Consider the following 21,809-nt stretch of genomic DNA (forward strand, 5'->3'; position numbering starts at 1 on the left):
ATACAGTGAAAAATCAAATGTGTAGGGTTGCTAGACTTAACACAATTGATGTAAATATGGCCAGTCAGTTAGAAACTATGACTGCTGACTTTTATGATTGTGGTTGTTCTACAGATGAAATATCATCTGCATCTGAATTTATTGAACAAGAACGGCCATTTACGGCCAGGCCAGGTTTTGGCTGTACTAATGGAGTAATTTTGGTGACAAGTTCAAGACAACAACAGAGGGTTAGATGTATCTTAACATATAATAAGAACACCCCTAAAGTTAGGCAGATTATAAACAAACACTGGTTCATTTTACAAGATATATCTGAACTTAATGGTGTGATTTCTGACAAACCTGACTTTGGGTAGAAGAGATATACCTCATTGAAACAAACTCTCTGTTACAAGGAACAACCCAATGAGTTTTTTACATACATACCTGTGATGATTGGGGAGAGATGGGCGAAGGCTGCCAGCCTAGTCAAATAGAATTTGATACATAATTCTATCAACTGTATAAATAAATGTAAAATACAGACTTGTGTTTTTAAATGTAAGAAAACACTGCGAAATGTGAACTTCAAGATTGTTGCAACATTGCCATCTGCTGTAAGAAAAACCAAGCCAAGTATTTCAAATGTGTCTTTTTAAGTTGAAAAGATCTTATGAATCTCTTTAATGTTTTACCATTTGGCTCCAGTGCGGCTGGATGAAGGTTTCATGCCCATTGTTTTAAGGCTAAAGTTTATTACCAGAATTTAGATGTGGAAGGTGCTTTATTGCTCTAGTTACTGTAGAATGTATATGTGAAACTGGTGGCTTGTCTGTGGAAGCCCTGTGGGCACACGAAGACCACCCCCTACCATCCCCAGACTAATTATCTTGTTGAGAGGTTCAACTCTACAATCAAGTCCATGCTACAGGCATTTGTAGATCAGTATAAGAGGGAGTGGGAAAAATATGTGCCCCATCTGCTGTTAGCTTACAGAGAGGTTCCCCAGGAATCCACAGGTTTTTCACCCTTTGAGTTGCTGTATGGGCATAGGGTGATGGGGACCTCTAGATTTAATTCAAGATGAGTGGGAAGGTGAGTGTGAGTCTCACAAGGAGTTTGTTGTGGCATATGTCCTGAACCTCAGGACAAGGCTCATGGAACTCATGGGCCTGGCCCAGGAGAACCTGGCAGAAGCCCAACAACAGAAAAAAGTGTGGTATGACAGGAATGCTCAAGCTAGAGAGTATGCTTCAGGGTGGCAGGTGATGGTTCTCATTCCTATTAGACACAACAAGTTGCAGGCAGCTTGGGAGGGACCCTACAAGGTGGTAAGAAAGGTAAATGATGTTAACTACATAGTGTAAGTGCTAGGTAGATGGCAGGGGCACAAACTGTACAATGTTAACATGATGATACCTTACCATGATAGGGAGGTTCCTGTGCAGAGCATCTGCAGTGGATTGCAGGAGGAATGTCAGAGAGATGTTGTGACTGATCTCCTCAGTGAGGCTCGGGCTGACACCTCGGTGGAAGGGGTAGCAATGTCCCAGCAGCTACCTCCTACCCAGGTTTTGAGAAATCCAGGCAGTGTTGCAGGAGTTTGGGGGCATGTTCACCGGGAAACCAGGGAGCACCCACTGGGTGCAGCACCAGGTGGATACAGGACCCCAAAAGCCTATCAGGCAGGCCCCTTATAGGGTGCCAGAGAGAGTCAAACAGACTCTGAGGGAGGCGGTACAGGAGATGTTGGAACTAGGGGTGATTCAAGAGTCCAACAGTCCCTGAGCGTCACCAGTAGTATTGGTGCCAAAGAAGGATGCCAGCACCAGGTTCTGTGTGGATTACAGGAAATTAAATAGTCACACAGAGTCAGATGCTTACCTCATGTCTAGAACAGATGAGGCCCTAGAGCAGCTGCATGGGGCTAAGTATCTTACAACCATTGATCTTACCAAGGGTTACTGGCAGGTGCTCTTGACTCCCAGTGCTAGAGAGAAGTCAGCCATTGTGAATTTTTTTGGCTTGTATGAGTTCACAAAGATGCCCTTTGGGATGAAGAATGCCCCAACAACTTTCCAGAGGCTGTAGATCATATCTTAGCAGGAGCAGGAGGGTTTGCCCTTGCTTACATGAATGATATTGCTATCTACAGTCATTGCTGGCAAGAGCACCTTCAGCATGTCTGGGAGGTGCTGGGCAGACTACAGAGAGCAGGATTGACCATTAAGCTGAGCAAATGTTAGGTGGGTATGGCAGAGATCTCCTACCTAGGACATAGAGTGGGGAGTGGTAAGAGAAGCCAGAACCTGCCAATGTGGAAGCTATTCAGGCATGGCCTGCACCTGTTTCCAAAAAGCAGTTGAGGTCATTCTTGGGGACAGCAGGGTACTACAGAAAGTTCATTCCCAATTATATTACCATAGCTGCTCCCCTCACAGACCTGACAAGGAAGAACAGGGCAAATAAGATAATATGGGCCCCAGCATGTGAGCAGGCATTTCAGAAGCTTAAGGAATCTTTGGGAGGACCCCCTGTGTTAGCCAGTCCAGACTACAGCAAAGAATTTGTTGTGTAGGTTAATGCTTCAAACTATGGGGTGGGGATGTACTTAGCCAGATTTCTTCAGAAGGAGAAGAGCACCCAGTGGTTTATCTCAGTCATAGGCTCCAACCCAGGAAGGAATGCTATGCAGCGGTAGAAAAGGAGTGTCTGGCCATGGTATGGGCACTACAAAAACTTCAGCCTTATCTGTATGGAAGAAAATTCACTGTGATGACAGATCTCAACCCTCTAACATGGTTAAACAGAGCCAGTCAGCAAAATGCCAAGTTGCTAAGATGGAGTCTGCAGTTGCAAGCATATGATATGTCAGTGCAGCACCGCAGTGGGAGTAGCAATGCCAATGCACATGGGCTCTCAAGACAGGAAATGGGGTGAGGTACACCCAGATAGACCTGACACTCTCAAGTGATGTTTCTCAAGGGGCACTTGAAAAACCTGCTTGAGTTCCCCGCGGGGGGAAGAGATGTGATGATTGGGGAGAGATGGGCAAAGGCTGCCAGCCTATTCAAATAGAATTTGATACATAATTCTATCAATTGTATAAATAAATGTAAAATACAGGGTTGTGTTTTTAAATGTAAGAAAACACTGTAAAATGTGAACTTCAATATTGTTGCAACATTGCCATCTGCTGTAAGGAAAACCAAGCCAAGTATTTCAAATGTGTCTTTTTAAGTTGAAAAGATCTTATGAATCTCTTTAATGTTTTACCATTCGGCTCCAGGGGGCTGGATGAAGGTTTCATGCCCATTGTTTTAAGGCTAAAGTTTATGACCAGAATTTAGATGTGGAAGGTGCTTTATTGCTCTAGTTTCTGCTAGAATGTATATGTGAAATGCCTTGTATTGTTGTAAGTTTCTGAGTAGGTGTTAGATTGCTAAATAATGCAGTTTGTGGCCTGAGAACTCAGACCAGGTGTTAAGATGATGCAGTTTGTTTGCCTGGGAAAACCGAAGTGTCAAGAATGATGTAATTTGGGGAGGGACCCAGCAAACATGTTTGTTAGTAATGTTTAAATACTATTTCTCACAAGAGACTGGAAGCATTTTGACTTTGGACATCTAACTTATCAGTGCTCTGCGTTGTGCTCACATGTAAGTTTTAGCACTGTGATTTCTTGTAGGAATAGTTAAAGCTAGTAAAGATTAATTAGGTATTTTTCTTTGAAATCAGACTTGTCCTACTGGATTATTTTAAGTTTCTGTGTGATCTCTGAACTCTTAGATATCTCTGTGGTGAAGTAGTTTTGTCTTGTGTTTTAATTATTTATTATTAAATATTTTTAAACCCTTCTACCTGTGGCTGATTTGTGTAGAGATAAGCTCTAGAGTACATTGCATATTTATAGAGGTTATTGTAATAGGTCACTCTAAAGTAAGCCTTGACTGTTAGTCATACTATCATTGGATAATAATATTGCACAGTAATATTTGGACACCCTTTTAAGGGCCTTTTAATAGTTGATATTATTAGTTGGGTAGTGGCAGTAATTACTACCGTATAGCTGGGTAAAGGGACACAGGTGGAGAATCTGTGTCAGCCTTTCCCAGGAGTGTCTGTGAAGTTGTATAAATACTTATCTCAAAGTGTGTGTGTGGTGTGTCAGCTACTTGGGCAGGGACACGAAGCACTGGTTGGACAGAGAGGGTACTGGAGGTTTTAGCTTGCCCAGCTAGGCTGAGACCTGGACCCTGTAGCTGTGCCATTGGGAAGTCTTATTGGGGACCTGGTGAGCATGGGGAGCAACCAGCCCCAGACTGACTGTGATCTCTGTGTGCACTTAAGGGAAATTGTACTTTACTGTGTATATTACTTATCCTTTTCTCTTCTATGAAACAACCTCCCTGGTGTTAGTGGTAAGGATTGAGGCTCCTTGATTGCTGGGCCAGGGCACAGTCATCACAATACCAAATATGTTTTTAAACATCCTGTTACTAGGCTAGATTTTAGACTGTGTGTTTGGAAATTGCAATACCCAGAACATTGTTTATAGGGCTAGGTGTGATTTATGTGAAAGTTATTATGTGAGCATGACCAATAGAAAATTAAAAGAAAGAATATGTGATCATCTTTCAGAGATTAAACACAGAGTTTTTACTAATGCTTTATATAAACATATTATAGATAAAGGGGCTGCTCACAATTTTAAATTGTTGATACTGAAAGTTATTCCTATGCCATTACGAGGGGGGTGACATGAAGATGATGATGAAAATGAAGAGCTGCATTGGAGTCTGAGAATGAGAGCACACCTGCCCCCTGGATTAAATGGTGCTTTTTCTTTAAAGCCACATCTTAGGTACTTGCATACAAAGGTTTAATTGTTAAACTGTTTAATTTATTTTACCATGTGCTTTTAAATACTGCTTTGTTATGTGTGTTTTTATACTGCTTGAGGAAGCCTGCTGACAAAAGTCTTATAATTGCAAAATAAATAGACGTTTACTGTGGTTCCAGCATCTTTGTTCTTGTTTTGACTGAAGATTTCTTGAGGTTCTGGATTTACAGCCATCCACTGTTCTTTTTGTTCTTTTTGAACATATTTTGTTAAACTATATATTGGAAAATGTGATTGATTATTGTTATGTTTTATTATGATGCAATGTTAACATATTTGTTAAACTAACTGTTTTGTTAGCCCTTTGGATTACCTTTTACTGGCATGCTATTACGTACTAACTGTTATGTTATTTAATGAGTGTTGCACATGTTATACATTAATATGTATTTGGAAGAATATATGCGATGTTTGAGTCTGTTAAGGTAATATTGGTTTGGTTATTATTAACCGTAACATATTGCTATACCTCATATCCCACAGCATGTCAAGGTAGGCCAGTTCCTGCTGATCACCCTACCTTGCCTCAGCTGGCCATGGCACTGGGACTCAGACCATTGTGGTGCCTTCTCTGCTACCCCTGCACTACCTGCGGCATCGGGTAGTACTGTCCCAAGCGACGGGGGTTTGAGAATCCAAATTCATCCACAAATTCTGTCCAAGTGCACAGTTGTTGCTGTACATAAAATGGATAGCTATGGTTCTTTCCTACACCCTTCCTGCACATCCCTCCCTGCCTTCCACTATGTTTTCCCTCTGCCTACCTCCATTTCATCACTTTCCTATATCCCCTTTTTTCTTTCTTTATATTTTTTAGCATAGAGCTGAGTGACACATCACATCACACAGCTTTGCTCAGCCCAGCTAATTAGAGCTATAATGAGTATATGTGTTTCTAGCAGTGTAAGACATGTACAAAATAAACACTTCTGCCATGTTTCAAACCCAAACCCGTCACACCTGCAGCATACTGGATTAACCCATCATGCCACACAACTCTTAATTAAAACAGGTAATTTAGACAAAACATAGTAATTGGCAATTAGAGTTAATATGCGTGTTTCAGCGGAGCTGTGCACTGCTCTGTATGGTGCAAACTGGAATAAAAATGTAATAGTAAAATGGGAGTGTACCTTGGACCCTGGTGCAATAGTGCACCACTAGACAGCCAAAGACATAATAATGGATGTAACTGAGGCCTGTGATAGCAGGTAAATGTGCCCCTTTATCAGCAATATGTAGAAAGTCAGCTACTAAGGCATTTATGACAAAATACATATTCTACTGGGACTCTGGTACAGAAATACATCCATGTAAAGCCATACACATACTGAAGGATGTAGTAAATGTATGTCACAACCTGTAAGTCTGCACATATATCCTGCAAATACACACTTCGCACCAGTGACCCAGTAGCTCAGGCTGTTAAATGCTTTGCATATAGTACACTTTGCCACACAAAGTCCAGGGTTCAAATCCAGTCTTCTGTTGCATTTTAATTACATTATTGTGAAGACAGCAATTAATGAATCACTCATGCACTCATTACCCATGCGAAGCATTGCAAAGTAAATACCTGCTTTTCACTGTTGCAAGTCACAGGCCTGCAGGTAGGAACACACATCAGATATCTGTATAGCATTACTATATGTCACCTAGTACTCTGTTATTGACACAGTTGCCTAATGTATGTACCTTAAGCACATGCTGTAATTTAAGTGTCAGGGGTATGCTCACCCTGGTTCTGCCTCTACAACAATGATGACACAGATACACCTACAGCTTGTAGTCCTCCAGTGTATTTACACTCACTGCCTATGTCTATTACCTGCAGCAGGAGCTGCAGCCTGTGATACACACAGCTCTATGTAAAGGTTTCTGCTACAGACCTACCCTTTGTGATGATGTAGTCTCCTCACCCCAATAATGTCCATCTCAAGAGCTAAGAAAGGGGCCCTGTTCTAATGTATATATTCCACAGTGATTGCACATCATTGGCTAATGATACTGCAACTCACCTGTTTTTGCAGCAATTAGCATATCAGAGTCACAGATTAGTTTACAGGCAATTACCTGCTAAAGAGCAGCATGTTAAAATGCAAAAAGCTGCCTATGAGCAAACATTCTGTAAGAGACTTCCCTCACACAGAGCATTCCTTTGTGACACAGTAGTAGTAGCACATTTCAGCAGAGGAGTACTGCACTCCACTAGGTATGTAACTATTTCTTGTGTATAATAGGATGCAGATGGGAGGATAGAGGTACGGGAAATAGGGAGTACACCAGTAAGTCTGTCTTAGACCTGTGGTAATGACATGTCATTGATACCCTGGTGTCTGACACATACAGGGGATGTACAATATATCATGGTTTCATTGTCTTTTTTCATTGTGGCACACTGGTGTTGTTGGACATCCTATATAGTGGTCATAATAGCGCACTGCTATTTGTCTGGCACTGGTCTTATGGTCTATTAGTGGGTGGCTGGCCTTAGGGGACACATCACAGTAGACTGGAGTATTGTGTGTATGAACATACAGCAGAACCTCTCGTGGCACACAGGGAACTACCTCAGTAATGATGCTAGCTCTGTTGTATCCACACACGTAGTATGTTGTCACTCTATGGGGTATGACATGTGTAAGCAAGCAGTGGATAGTGTCTGCCATTTTGTTCTTGCTGTATCTGTACATAGTGGACATTCATGTATTTGATCCTGTAATGTGTTTCCCTTTTGGTGTGTTTCAGGACTAATGTATCGCAGAAGGCACTCCCCCTTCTCAGATGCAGAGAATGAACTTATACTTCAAAGACTACAGCAGCAGCAGCATCACATCCTCCTGTCCAGGGGGAAGCATAACAGGGGACAATGGGCTGCATTGTGGGGAGACCTTGTCCAGGATATGAATGAGACTGGCCACCAGGACAGGACATATGAGCAGGTTCGACACCATGCTATGGACATGGTGAATGCTGCACAAAGAAGTGCAGCTAATGCAGCCAGGGATTGTGCCATCACCGATGGAGTGCCTGCATGGAACAACCACTCATGGCCATTGAGGAACTCCTGGCAAACTTAGAGACACACAACAGCTCCCAGGCATCCATCACACCATACATTATGGAGGTAGATGCAACAGTGCCCAGAGCAAAGGAGCATGCAGGTAAGCGTTCTGTGATTACCATTGTACTACTGTAGCAGTCATTCTGTCAGGTTGTACATACCTTTACATGGGTGTCAGGTTTAGATCAGTTGTACACTCATACTCAAAATGTCAGCAATACATCAAATAACACAGTAGCTACCATACATGTGAGATATATGAAGGTATTACCTTGTTGTGCTGCAGCATGTAATGGTACTGAAAGTTACCTCACATTCACTTTTTTTACAGGTCCATCAGGAATTATCCAAGGATGTGGTCCTGCTTTTGGTTAGCTTGATACTCTTTTGTTATGGAACATACATATGCTATTAAGGGTGAGGGGCAGAATAATAACCTATGTACAGGAAATGTTGTGCATAACCAGAGTAGAATGTTTATATGTTCCAGTCTGGAGCAGTTACCTACGTTTACTACTGTGGGTAATCACAGAAGTTTAGTTGAACAGGCATTAAGAGTTTTGCAGTTATAGTTCAGAATGAATAGGCCTCCTGGTGTACATGAGGCAATTAATCCAACAAGCCTTGTACATACCGAAAGGTCGATGGTACATACCTTAGGCATTGAAATTTGTATTTGTATATATTTGTTAAGATAGGTGTACTGGGTTTTATATCTGTGTTATAAGGTATAGTGTCATATTGCACAACTTAAAGGTACATTGTACTGGCCAAGTGTTATGTGATTTACCTAATGTACTTGTTATAAAGGCCTTGTGTTGAATGTGTTGATTGTTGTGAGGAAGTCTGTTGTGCATGAAAGCAGAGATGAGAGGATGTGTGAGTGGTAAGCAGTTGTGGATTCTCATTATTATGATGCTGTGTGGATGTTCCATACATAGTGCAGGTGGTAATGTACTGCTTTTGCCTTGGTTTCCACAGGTGACTGGGGGCTCTCCTCCACACCTCCTGATGTCAGTGTCTCTTTGGACTCTGATGATGATAGTGGCCACAGTGAGGCACAGGTGGGGTTGTCAGGGGCTGAGTCTGTCTCAGAGGTTGAAATCCCTCTTCTGCCCACATTGTCACCGCACACAGTCAGTATGCCTACATATGCCCAGTCCCCACAGGCCTCATATATGGGATAGTCAGAGGGTGGAGGCATTGAACAGGCCAGTGTGGCAACTATGGCATCAGAGAATGTAGACACTGGCCATAGCCAGACAGCTGGCAAGGTCCCACACAGGCAGATTGACAGGGGTTGCCCATATAAGGACTGCTGTCCCTCCACCATCTGTTGCTAGTGTCACATTATGAGCCACTCGATGCATGTTTCAGGCTATCATGGAGGCACAGGCATGTTTTGAATGGAACACCAGACATATGCTTATGGTTATGGATGCAGCACAGTCTGACCTCAGTGACTGCCTCCACTGCATTGGGGACACCTTGGAGGGGTTCACTGATGCAGTGGACAGACGATGGGCTGAGACAGTGTCTGTCTTGGGCTGGACATTGTCTGTACTGGAATATGTGGTTAGAGTTGGGCGGCAGACCTGTCCACATAGGTCAGCAACACCATCTGCTGAGAGCCCACTTGGCCATGCACAGCTATGCTCCCATAGTGGCAGTACATACAGTGCTACAGAGGGGAGTATGATGTCCACACCATAATCTGGCAGGCCATGGGCACATGGTCCTGGGTGGTCCCATGGGGGGCACAGTCCCAGCAGACAGCAGTCATCATCAGGTACTAGCATCAATTCTATCCTTGGGCATGGTGGTGTAATTGCTGGTCCTGGTGGAGCCAGTTCCAATGTTCAAGGCTAGAGAGGGTGAACTGTCAAACTCTACCATGTACAGTTTACAGCTATCCAACATACACACATGTACTGCTAGAACTGAGCCTGTGTACATGCACACACTCACACACCATTGTCACCTGCAGGTCACCTACAGGCATACACAGCACCTCTCCATACTGCATCTAACCTGCTCCCCTTCCTGACTTATACAAGTGCTGTTAACCATTTGTGTGAGCTTAGGCCTCCAGCACCCCCACACATCACCCTGTGCAAGTGGTGATACCTGTGCCACATCTTTGTTATCATTCCCATCTATTCAGGAGAATTAAGCTATGTGTCTGATGCACAGGGTGATTATATTACTTGACATGTACTTGTGTAATGTAGTATTGTTTTGCATGCCACTTGTAGTGGTCACCAACATATAGTGCATGCTGGCATGTGCCATGAGTATGCAACATGCCAGGCAGAACAGATCTTATGTTGTGTGATGTTGTACTGGTGGTATTGTTACACAATGGCAGGTATGTCACAGACCTGTGTATGTTTCTGTTGCAGGAGTATGATGGGATAACCTATGGACACAGGACAGCAGAGAAGCAGGACAGCATGACATAGCAGCACAGCAGAAATATGACTTCAGCAAGGTGCAGCAGTATACATGCATGGCTCCATAGGTTCAAATCTGCATGACAATCTACCAAGGACAATGGCAGTGGTCTGCGCACTCATGCATTCATAATTTGTGATAATGTCTGCTACAGAGTAAAGTGTGACCTTGGTGGTATGCATATGCTGCCTATCTGTAGGGAACTTGGTAGATGGATGACTCACTGTAAGGACATAAACTTACTATGTGATATTAGCACTATATGCTTGTGGGAGACATTTGTCTAGCAGCTATAAATACACCCTTGAAACAGACATTGTCTAATGGTACACAGAGCATCTCAGTACACCTCAGCACATGCTATCATTTTGATTGGCTGGGCATCTGCCTGAGTCCCTCTTGAATTGAGGCAATATGTGCTGTTCCTGTACCGAGGAGTATAGAGATCTCTTTGATTGTGAGGGTTGTATGGCCATTATGCTAGTTAAATTCACATGTGCCATGGCCCCATAACATGATGTATACTATTGTAACAGCATCACACAAAAACATGGCCACATTTAGGCTAGCAACACTTTTTCTCACTATATACAGACATGCCAAAGGAAACATATACTGCAACTTGGCTGTATGTAGATTAGAACACTTACCCATGTACTGGTACACAGTACAGATCACAGTACCTGATGCATGTAGCACAATGCATGTCTGCTAGTACTATCAGTTTAGAACATATAATGCTTGTTAATATAAGCAAGCCTTTTTGTGGTCAGTCATGTGAGGGAGCCACATCACCCACTACAAATAAAATGATGTAAAATCCTACCTATGTCTATTTTACATAGGTTATTTTATTTTATTTTACATTTATTTGCTGGAAAAGTCCAACTAGACACAGGTCCAAAGGAGGCCAGAGGAGAATAGCTCCTGTAACAATAATTTACAATTTTGAAAATATCATACGTTTGCTGTATGGATATACACACACATATACACACACACACACACACACACAAACACACACACACACACACACACACACACACACACACACACACACACACACACACACACACACACACACACACACACACACACACACACACACCATGCTGGGAAGAGTGAGATTAGAACCCCTACCTACCTAGATGCTACATACTACAGATCATAGTATTTATCGCACACACACACCACAGCTTATGTCTTGCACTACACTGTCAGCTGGTAGTCTTAAGGTGGTTGACATCAGCAGGCCTTGTAGAGTACGGCAGTATGAAAGCCAGCAGCAAGTTATGGGCCCAAAAAGTGCATAACCATTGCAAGTCAATAGCCCCTGAGTGCATGTCTGGTGTTTTGCAGGGGGATAACTCACACATGTGCATCAGGTAGCCAGGAATGAGATTAGAACCCCTATCTATCTAGCATTACACAGCATAGATCACAGTGTTTATCGCATGCGCCACAGCTTAAATCATGCTACTTTATTGTCAGCTGGTAGTCTTAAGGTGACTGACATCAGCAGGCCTTGTAGAATAAGGCAGTAGCAAGTTATGGGCCCAAAAAGTGCATAGCCATTGCAGGTGGATAGCCCATGATGGTGGATACAGCATGTCTGTTGTTTTGCAGGGGTATACATGCACACACACACAAACCCACATACACCCACACACACACCCACACACACCCACACACACACACACACACACACACACACACACACACACACACACACACACACACACACACACACACACACACACACACCAAGTGGGCTGCAGTGAGATTAGAACCCCTATATATCTGGGCTTATACACTATAGATCACAGTGCTTATTGCATGCACCACAGGTTAAGTCTGTTGTATATAGGACTGCAGGCACAGTACTTGTGCATTATACAAGCTAGGCTTGTGTTGAACAGCATCTGTGGCCTGCAGAGTGATACTGATTTGTACTGTTATTTGCATCTAGTATTCTAGCAGTGAGATAGCTGATGTTATACTAGTTATGTGTGTACAGTTACCAGTATGGCCATATGTGGTTGCATGCAGTTAGATAGGTGACACTGAGAGAGTGGACAATGTAACCTGTCCTTACATGCATTGACACCATTATACATTACACCACCTCACCTGTGTCTGTCTACATGGTGACATCCAGCTGGCATAAAGGTCTGTAGGTAAGTAGATTATGTACTGCATCCTTAGCTTGGATCCTTTGAGAAACATTATGGCTGTGAGGTATTGCAGTTTACTCACCATTATTATGGCATGTTGGACAATGCAGACATCCACACACATATTTTTATATATATGACAGGGATGGAGATAAATATATATATATATATATATATATATATATATATATATAAATATATATATATATATATATATATATATATATATATATAAACACACACACACACACACACACACACACACACACACACACACACACACACGCACACACACACGCACACACACACACACACACACACACACACACACACACACAGCTGTATGTGTGTATCATATGTAAATGTGTTCTATATATATATGGGGATGTCTATGCATCATTTTAATATATATAGCTATATATATCTATTTGACTCTACATAACGTTAGATATACTTTGCATGTGTGTGAGAGAGAGAGAGATACTGACAGATGGATAGGTATACTTATATGTCTGTATGTATAAACATTTGTACATTATAGGTCATGTCAGTGAAGGGCCAACAGAATTGCACTCATTTTCACTAATGCACTCATAAGAGCATGCCCTGTGGGATTGTCAATACTTATAATGTGACTCCAGGCCACACCTACCTGTATTCCAGTCCGGGATTTTGTATGTGACAGACATTAACATCCACCCCTGTTTCTGCAGTACTGCACTTCATTCAATATGTCCACAGCATTTCCCAGTTGTCTGCTGTACTAAATTTGCAACTGGGGTTGATAATGTTACACCACCAGCAGACTGAAAGTCTGCATACCTCTTATCTCTCCTGATTTTCACATCTCATATGTTTGGTCTGTTTTTCACACATTTGTGGTCTTCTGGTGCTTTATTGAATGTTGATATCAACACATTCTACTTACTACAGACAAAAATTGTGTGTTAGACGGACTTTATATCCATAGGGATATATGTACTACTGCAACACCTTTACTTCCAGCAAGGTTTATGTTGCCAATATTTAAACTCTGACCCTATGTTTGGGCCTTTGCCACCCCCATCAGTCCTTCTGGCTTTGTCCAGATTTCTAGTACAGAGAAGATGGGAGATATGACATTCTGTGAAAACACCAAAATACTACTACCTCACGTGCAAAAGTGAGTAATTCCAGATTAGAACCATCACTTATCAACCATGCTAGCTTCCTTAGTCCACTGAGCCACATAGTTCGCTAGACAGTGAGGGGTCATCCATCACACAATCAACAGAATACATATGTACATTGTTATCCTGCATGAAGAGACCAATGTGTGAGCACTATCTATGTTCCAGCCCTGAGATTGCCTGGTCCACTGTTATACCATAGCTGATTTTCTGTTAAAGTGGTTATATGAGTACACCACTGTATTGGGAGTGTGGGAAGAACAGCACATAATCAGCTTGGGTAGACAGTAGCCCAAATATCATGCCCACTGTTTAACATCTCCCTTACCTGATGTCATGGATATTCCAACCATGATGCCTAGTGAATATTAAGGAGCACATACTATTGGGCTGGGTATCAGTTGTCCCATGTGGGTGTTAACTCTGACCAAATAGTCCACTATGTTTTCTTGCATAACAGCAGCAGATCCATACATGCAATATCTTATTATAGTAATCCCTACAATTAGTGTGTAGGTTAGAGATTTACCTTGCAAATGCAGCAGTTGACAGACCTGTAGTTCAGGGCTGACTCTGTGTGATGCAAATGGTACACAGGCAATACATGGACAGGTACAGGTTGTGTGTGTTGCCTGACATCAGCTATTTTATTATATGTATGTTAGTGGTAGTAAGATGTCAGTCCCTAGGGCCTTAGGTTGTCAGGGCATGTGCTATACATTGTATCTTAACCAGTGTCAGGGTATACTGGGCACTGCTACATCTGCCTATAGGGACATCATCAGGGAGCTCCTCCTCCAAGTCCTCCTGTGACTGTGGCTGTGGTGACCTAGGCACTGGTGGGGGCTGTGTATGCCTTCCCTATGCTAATCCTGCTGCCGCTACTTCCACAGGATCATACTGTGTAGCATGGCATATACTGTGAACATATGTGCACATGGGGCTGGAGAGTACTGCAGGGCTCCACCAGATATATCGAGGTACTGGAACCGTTACCTCAGCACCCCAAACACATGTTCTATGATGTTCCTAGTTTGTGCATATGCCTCATTATGGCATTCTTCTGTGGGTGTGTGTAAATTTCTGATGTGTGTCATCATCCACAGTTCCAGTGTATAGCCAGCATCCCCTAACAAATATCTGGTACAGCTGTGATGCATGCCAGATATGGGAGTCATGATAGCTGCCACAGCTGCCAGCACACATATTCATGATAATACACTGGGCATTGCACATGACCTGGCAGTTGATAGAGTAGTACCTCTTGCGGTTGAAGTAGATTCTAACCCCCTCACTAGGTGGTGCCTTGATGTGTACATGAGCAAATATGTGGCACCCAGTACCTCAGGGTAGTGTGCTACATGGTAGAAGGGTTGCATATTGCTGGCCCTCACCTCAGAGGTGAGGAGAAAATATATGTGCTCACAGGCATGTGGTAGCATTGCATCCAGGAAATAGTGGCGTACCCTGGATGCTGATGCCTGTGAGACCCCCATCATTTCCCCAGTTGGTCTTTAGACAGTACCTGTGGTTAGTATTCTGAGGGCTACACATACCTTTATTTCCACTGGGATGGGTTCCCCTCTGTTGGCTCTGGGCCTTAGCTGAGGGTGGCAGAGCTCAGTGAGTTCTTGTAGTATGTCCCTCTCCACCCTGTAGTGATATATAGTCTCCATTTCATGTAGCTCTTGGAAGGTTACCCTGGGCCTGAACACTCTCTTCCTTGTCTGCCTAAGCATATTGTCAGCAGCAGCAGCATTGACTTCAGCATCTAACACATACAAATGTAACAGACCTGCAGCAGCCCTTAGCATGGTTTCAATTAAAATTACCAAGTCTGTACTCCAATGGTGCAGAGTATAGGGACAAAATCAGATTGTAGGGTGTATGCATACTTTATAGTGCTCTTCTGTAGGTACTGCCTGCATGATTGACTACCTATGATGCAGGGCACCTGTCTAATATATCATTGACATCATTTATTGGCCTTAGTTGAAGTTAAGCAAGGATCAACACTAATTAATACATCATTGGCCTTTTAGATACTCTGAGCACTGCAGTGCACCGCACAAACACACACCCCATAGCTAAACACTGCTTAGCAGTCAGTGCACATGCCCCCCCAAATTGCCATAATCAGTACAGTGGATCATGGCGCAAACACATGGAAACACATGCCTCATAGGTAAACAAAGCTTAGAAGCCAGTGTACATACCCTCCCAGGCTTCCATGTGCAGCATAATTGTGCACAACACAAACAGGTGCAGCTAAGCTGCAATCAGATTAGAAGTAATTGGACACACCCTCTCTTGATCTCAGCTACCCCCTGTGTGGACACTAGCATGGTTCTCTGCCTACACAGAGAGGATATGTGGATACAGTTATCTCATTATGCTATTCAGTATCTCCACTTCATTTGCATAGGGATCTGTGCTCACAAACTGGATACTACCTATGTGGTAGCTCATAGGTACAGAGTTTTAAGCAAAGGGGATGACAGTGCACTTTTTGGCATTGAGCTTGAGGCCAGGGCTTTGACACCAGGCATCTGTCTCAGTGATGCCCTTTTGTATGATGTCCACATTGTTAGGAGTTTCAATTATGGCTTCTAGTTTGCAGTCATTTGCAAACTTCATCAGCCAAAGACCTTCTGTGTTAGCCTGTATTTCAGAAAAGTAGATACCAAACAGGAGAGGACCCATGACTGATCCCTGTGGTACTCCACTTGTCACTTGTCTGAAGTCGGATTTGGAGTCTGCTACTTTCACAGTGTGGTTCTCTGAGTGAGCCAGTTGGCAACCCATCCTGCGACATAGGGATACCTAGTTTAGTGAGTTTATCTATTATTCCAGAATGGGGGTGGGTGTCAAAAGCCTTGGCGAGATCTAGATAAGCTGTGTGAACCACCTTACCCTCATCTACGGCTTTGGTGACTGCTTCAAAGAAGTCAATCAGGTTTAGGAAACATGATCTGCTTTTTACAAACCTGAACTGGGTCAGGTCCAGAGTTTGGAGATTACCAATGTCTTTGTTTATAAATTCCATGATGATACATTCCATGGACTTGCAGACCAGGCTTGTTAGGCTAATGGGGAGGTAGTTCCTGTGTCCGTGGTGGCTCCCCCTTTGTGGAGTGGGATAACCGTCGTTGTGTGCCATTCAGTGGGCACAAAGCCTGAGGTGAGGCTATGATTGAACATGGTGCTTAGGTGGGGTGCCAGTTCATTCTGTAGTTCATGTAGAACACAGCCTGGGATGTTGTCAGGTCTCATGGATGCTGTGTTCTTGGCTTTGGAGAGTGTGTTTTTTATCTGTGCAGCCATGATTACAGGAACTTTGCATTCTTCTGGTATAGAGATGGGCCCTTTAGGGGGTGAGAGGGGGTAAGGTTAGCACTGAACCTATCTTCCAGGATGTTGGCAATATCAGTTGGTTCTGTATATTTAGTGCCATTGTGTTGTAACTCAGAGCAGATCTGAGTGTTGCCATTGAGATTCTTGACATAGCTATAGAATGCTTTGTGGTTGTCGTTATAATCAGTGGCAATTTTGTTTTCATAACTAGCTTTGGAGGATTTTATGAGGGATCTCAGCTTCTTATTGAGGTTGACCAGGGAGATCTTCCAGTCATGGGATTTTACTCTTTTTTGCAACAGTTTCTTTCTTCTGTTGTAGAGTTTGTTTATGGCAGGGGACCACCAGATTGGCTTCCTTTTTCTGGAAGATAGCATCTTGGTTCTGTTAGGGATAGCATGATCCATGCACTTGTGTAAGTGCTTATAAAATGCATTTGTGTAGGACTCAGCAGTTGTACCTCTATTGTTTGCCTGCATGGGTGTTGTGAAGTTTGCCACTTCTGCCTTAAGAAGCGTGAAGTTGGCTTTGGAGAATTTTTTTACAGTGGTTTCCTTAATGGGGGGTGGGGGAGGGATGTGGATGTCTAGATTGATTAGCTTGTGGTCAGATCTGACCAACAAGGAATTGACCTCTGGTGTGGAATACCAGTCACCCATGTTGGTAATGACCAGGTCTAGGATATTGCTGCTCCTGGTGGGGGTGTGGATAAGTTGATCCAAGGCATTGGAATTTATGAATTACAGAAAATGTTGAGCAAAAGAGTTGGTACATGAGTAGTTTTCCCAGTTAATGGTGGGGTAGTTGAAATCGCCCATTATTAGGGTGTTGGGTTGTACCCTAATATTTTCCAGTGTATCAAGAAATGAGGAGTAGGAATCCTGGGGAATGGTGGGGGATCTGTAGAAATTTACAATTTGGATTGCGGTCTTGCCCAGAGTTAGTTGCACTTGGATAATCTCAGATGCATTATGCTGAGCAACTAGCCTGGAAGTGTGGATATCCTTAATGAATATGGACATGCCTCCATCTTTAGTGTTTCGGTCCAGGTTAGGTGGCCGAAAGGTGTGGTATGAATTATAGCCTGGTAATGCAGGGGTGCTCTCTGGAGCCTTGAACCAGGTCTCTGTCACTGCACAGAGGTCGATGTTCTCCATTTTAAGGATTGCCTTGAGTGAATGCATTTTGAGATTTTGACTTCTAGCATTGAGTAGCATTATCCTCAGATTTTGCTTGCTTGTACCTGTTACGGTGGTGAATTTGTCATTTGAAGTTTGCCTAAAAAAGGCACTATAGGGGTGGCAAAAGCCTTAGCCAGTATCTGGAATCCCAAGGGCGGCAGGTGCAGGCCATCTCTGGCATAACATTGTGGTCTGTCGATCATGTCATCCCAGGCAGACATATACTGGATCCCCTTAGAATGACACCAGGAGCTTAGCCAATTGTTGAAGTCAATCATTTTGTCCTTGTACTGTGGTATCATTCTAGGTTATGGCAGGATGCTACTCAGGGCTAAGGTCATACCTGCCTGGGCTACAAGATCAGAGAGCTCCTCCATGTCTCTTTTCATGTAGTCCAGGGAGGTACGTCTCAGGTCATTCAGATCAACATGGACAATGATAGAGTCATATTTGTACTTGTTGTGGAATGACCTGAGTGCATGCGTTATGTGGCAGATCTTGGCACCCGACAGGCAGCTGACTGTAACTTTCTCCTTGTTTAGCCTGGTGAGGGGAACATCAGTGTGCCTGACTATAGAGTCACCTATGATTAGAGTGTTGGGTACGTTGTTATGCCTTATGGGCTGTGGTTGAGTGGCACACTGAGTTTGTGGGCTATGTGTCATTTGGGTTGTGTTGGGGGTGGAGGTTGCATGCGTTTCTGCTTTGGAGGTCTCTGTTGCTTGAGCATATTTTTATTGAGAGCCTCCATGAATGTAGGTGTGTGTTTTGTGTTGCTTTGTGTGTGTTTTGGTAGTGTAGGTTTCGAGGGACTATGTGATGAGTGTGGTGTGCTGCAAATGCTTACCTTCTCCTCTTGACTGTCTTGTCCAGTCTTGGGTGACGAGAGCTTTGCTTCCAGTTTGGCTATATAAGTGCATCTCTCACAGGGTGTAGTGTTGGGTGGTAGGAGGCGAGGGTTGTCTGTGTACATGAGGCAATTGCTGCCTATATATATGTATATATATATATATATATATATATATATATATATATATATATATATATATATATACATGTGGGTCTAGGACCATTCACTGAAAGCACATTTCACTGTAACACATTTGAGTGTGCACAATTCACTGAAAGCTCAATTCACTGAAACACATTTCATAGGTTCATAGGTAGGTACTAGGCTATTGGCCCTAGGGCCTATACAAACCTAGCCAAAAATGTACCCTAGCTTTCGCCACCCAAGAAAATTATTTTCCTGTGCCCCTGCCAAGCAGAACCACAGAAGTGATCCCCGAGGTGAATTTCCTATTACCCATCCAATCATCAAGATTGTTCTTGAAGAGTGCTAATGAGGAGCTCTGTTTGACATAGATAGGTAGTCTGTTCCAGAGTATGGGAAGTCTCTGGGACAGGAATCTATCCCTCCAGCATGTTCTGTTTATTGTGGTGACAAGGTTTAGGTCACTAGAGCGTGTAGCTCGGAGGGATTGGGATTTCTTTAAGTGGAGCATGTCCAACAGCTCTGGGTTTGACATAGCTTTGTATGTTAGGCAGAGATCGCCTCTGAGTAGACGATATGCGACGGAGTAAAGCTGGAGTTTTTTGAGACGGTCTGCATAAGGCATCTGTTTGAGGCCAGTAATCCTCTTTGTGAGGTATTTTTGTGGCCTTTCCAGTTGTTGTAGATGTCTTGTGAGGTAAATAGCAAAAGGGGCGTTGTACTCTATAATGGGTCTAATGAGTGATGAGTAGAGGGGAACAATGACCTCTTTTTTTCTGAATGAGAAACCTTTTGTGATGAGGTGTGCCACGTAGAAGGATTTCCTGACCACTTTGGCGATGTGATTATCAAAGGAGAGACTACTGTCCACCTGTGTCCCAAGGTCTCTTATCACACTTTCGGTGTTAAGTAAACTACCGCCTATGTGGTAGTTCATGGGTACAGAATTTTTACCAAAGGGGATGACAATGCACTTTTTGACATTGAGCTTGAGACCATGTCTTTGACACCAGGCATCTGTCTCAGTAAGGCCCTTTTGTAGGATGTCCACATGGTTACGAGTTTCAATTATGGCTCCTAGTTTGCAGTCATCTGTGAATTTAGTTAGCCAAAGACCTTCTGTGTTAGCCTGTACTTCAGAGAAGTAGATACCAAACAGGAGAGGACCCAGGACTGAACCCTGTGGTACTCCACTTGTCACTGGTCTGAAGTCTGATTTGGAGTCTTCTACTTTCACAGTGTGGGCCTTTTCTCCACTGTAATGTGACCCTGGATTTAGTATATATAGTAAGGGGGATGTGGGGGGCATAAACCCCCACCCCCCACCTATTTTAAATATTTTGAACTATATACATGGATGCTTGCAATTCCAATAAATTACTCTTTTCTGAACATAATATATATCCAAAGTATGTGGGTGGCAGGCCCCCCACACCCCACACCCACCTTAGTATATATACTAACTCCAAGGTTGCACTACAGTGGGAAAAAGGCCATATATAACTTTCAGTGAAATGTGTTTCAGTGAATTGAGCTTTCAGTGAATTGTGCACACTCAAATGTGTTTCAGTGAATTGTGTTTTCAGAGAACTGAGCTTTCAGTGATTTGTGCACAGTCATTTGACTTTCAGTGAAATGTGCTTTCAGTGAATAGTCCTAGACCCATATATATATATATATATATATATATATATATATATATATATATATATATATATATATATATATATATATATATATATACATATATGTATTTATTTTCTTTGCTTACTTATTTACACCTCAGTGGTGCCATGATGTTAAATGTAAGGAGAGGTTAAAGTAACTTGTAACATCAAGGCTAAGATAAGTGAGGGGCAATGAAGCAAACCTTTTGAGGAGTAATAGAGATGGGGGGGGGGGGTTAAATTTTTTGTACTGGTAGACCAACTTAAGTGCTGAGACATCATAATCTTGGTGTAGGCTTTAATTGAAAAAATGAACAAATGATCATTAGGACAGTTAAATATAGTATCTGCCTTATTTGTGATGTCTGGATTAGATGTTATCATCCAGTCTAAGATACATTTTCCCCTGGCTGCTTTACATGTATTAGTGATACTAAAGTTAACTTGTACTAAACTAAACAGGCTTACTGAAGGGTATGTGTGTTGGTCATCTGGTACTGACCTGTCAATAATAATGTCACATGCTATAAATATTTCCCACTTATGTTTTACTCATCCAAGACAGATCTTCCATTGATATGGTCACAGAAGCATCAGGGATATGCACATGTGCACCAATGTGGGGAACATGAATAACTGATTTTGACTGCAATGAATGATGCATAAATGTTGGATGTAAATGGGAACTGGAAGGGGCTCCTAATGCATTTTATATTATTAGTGCAAATGAATGAAGCTTCTTGTCCTCCCTGATGACTTCTATCAGTGTTGAGAATAGTGGCTCCTAGACATAGGATTTCACTACTGGTTATGTGAGAATTAAGCCAGTATTGTATAACTGATATGATAATAAGAGAGTCTTAAGTT

The sequence above is a fragment of the Protopterus annectens genome, chromosome 3.part0 (genome assembly GCF_019279795.1).
Source record: "Protopterus annectens isolate FY-2018-M chromosome 3.part0, PAN1.0, whole genome shotgun sequence".
Lineage (NCBI taxonomy): Eukaryota > Metazoa > Chordata > Ceratodontiformes > Protopteridae > Protopterus > Protopterus annectens.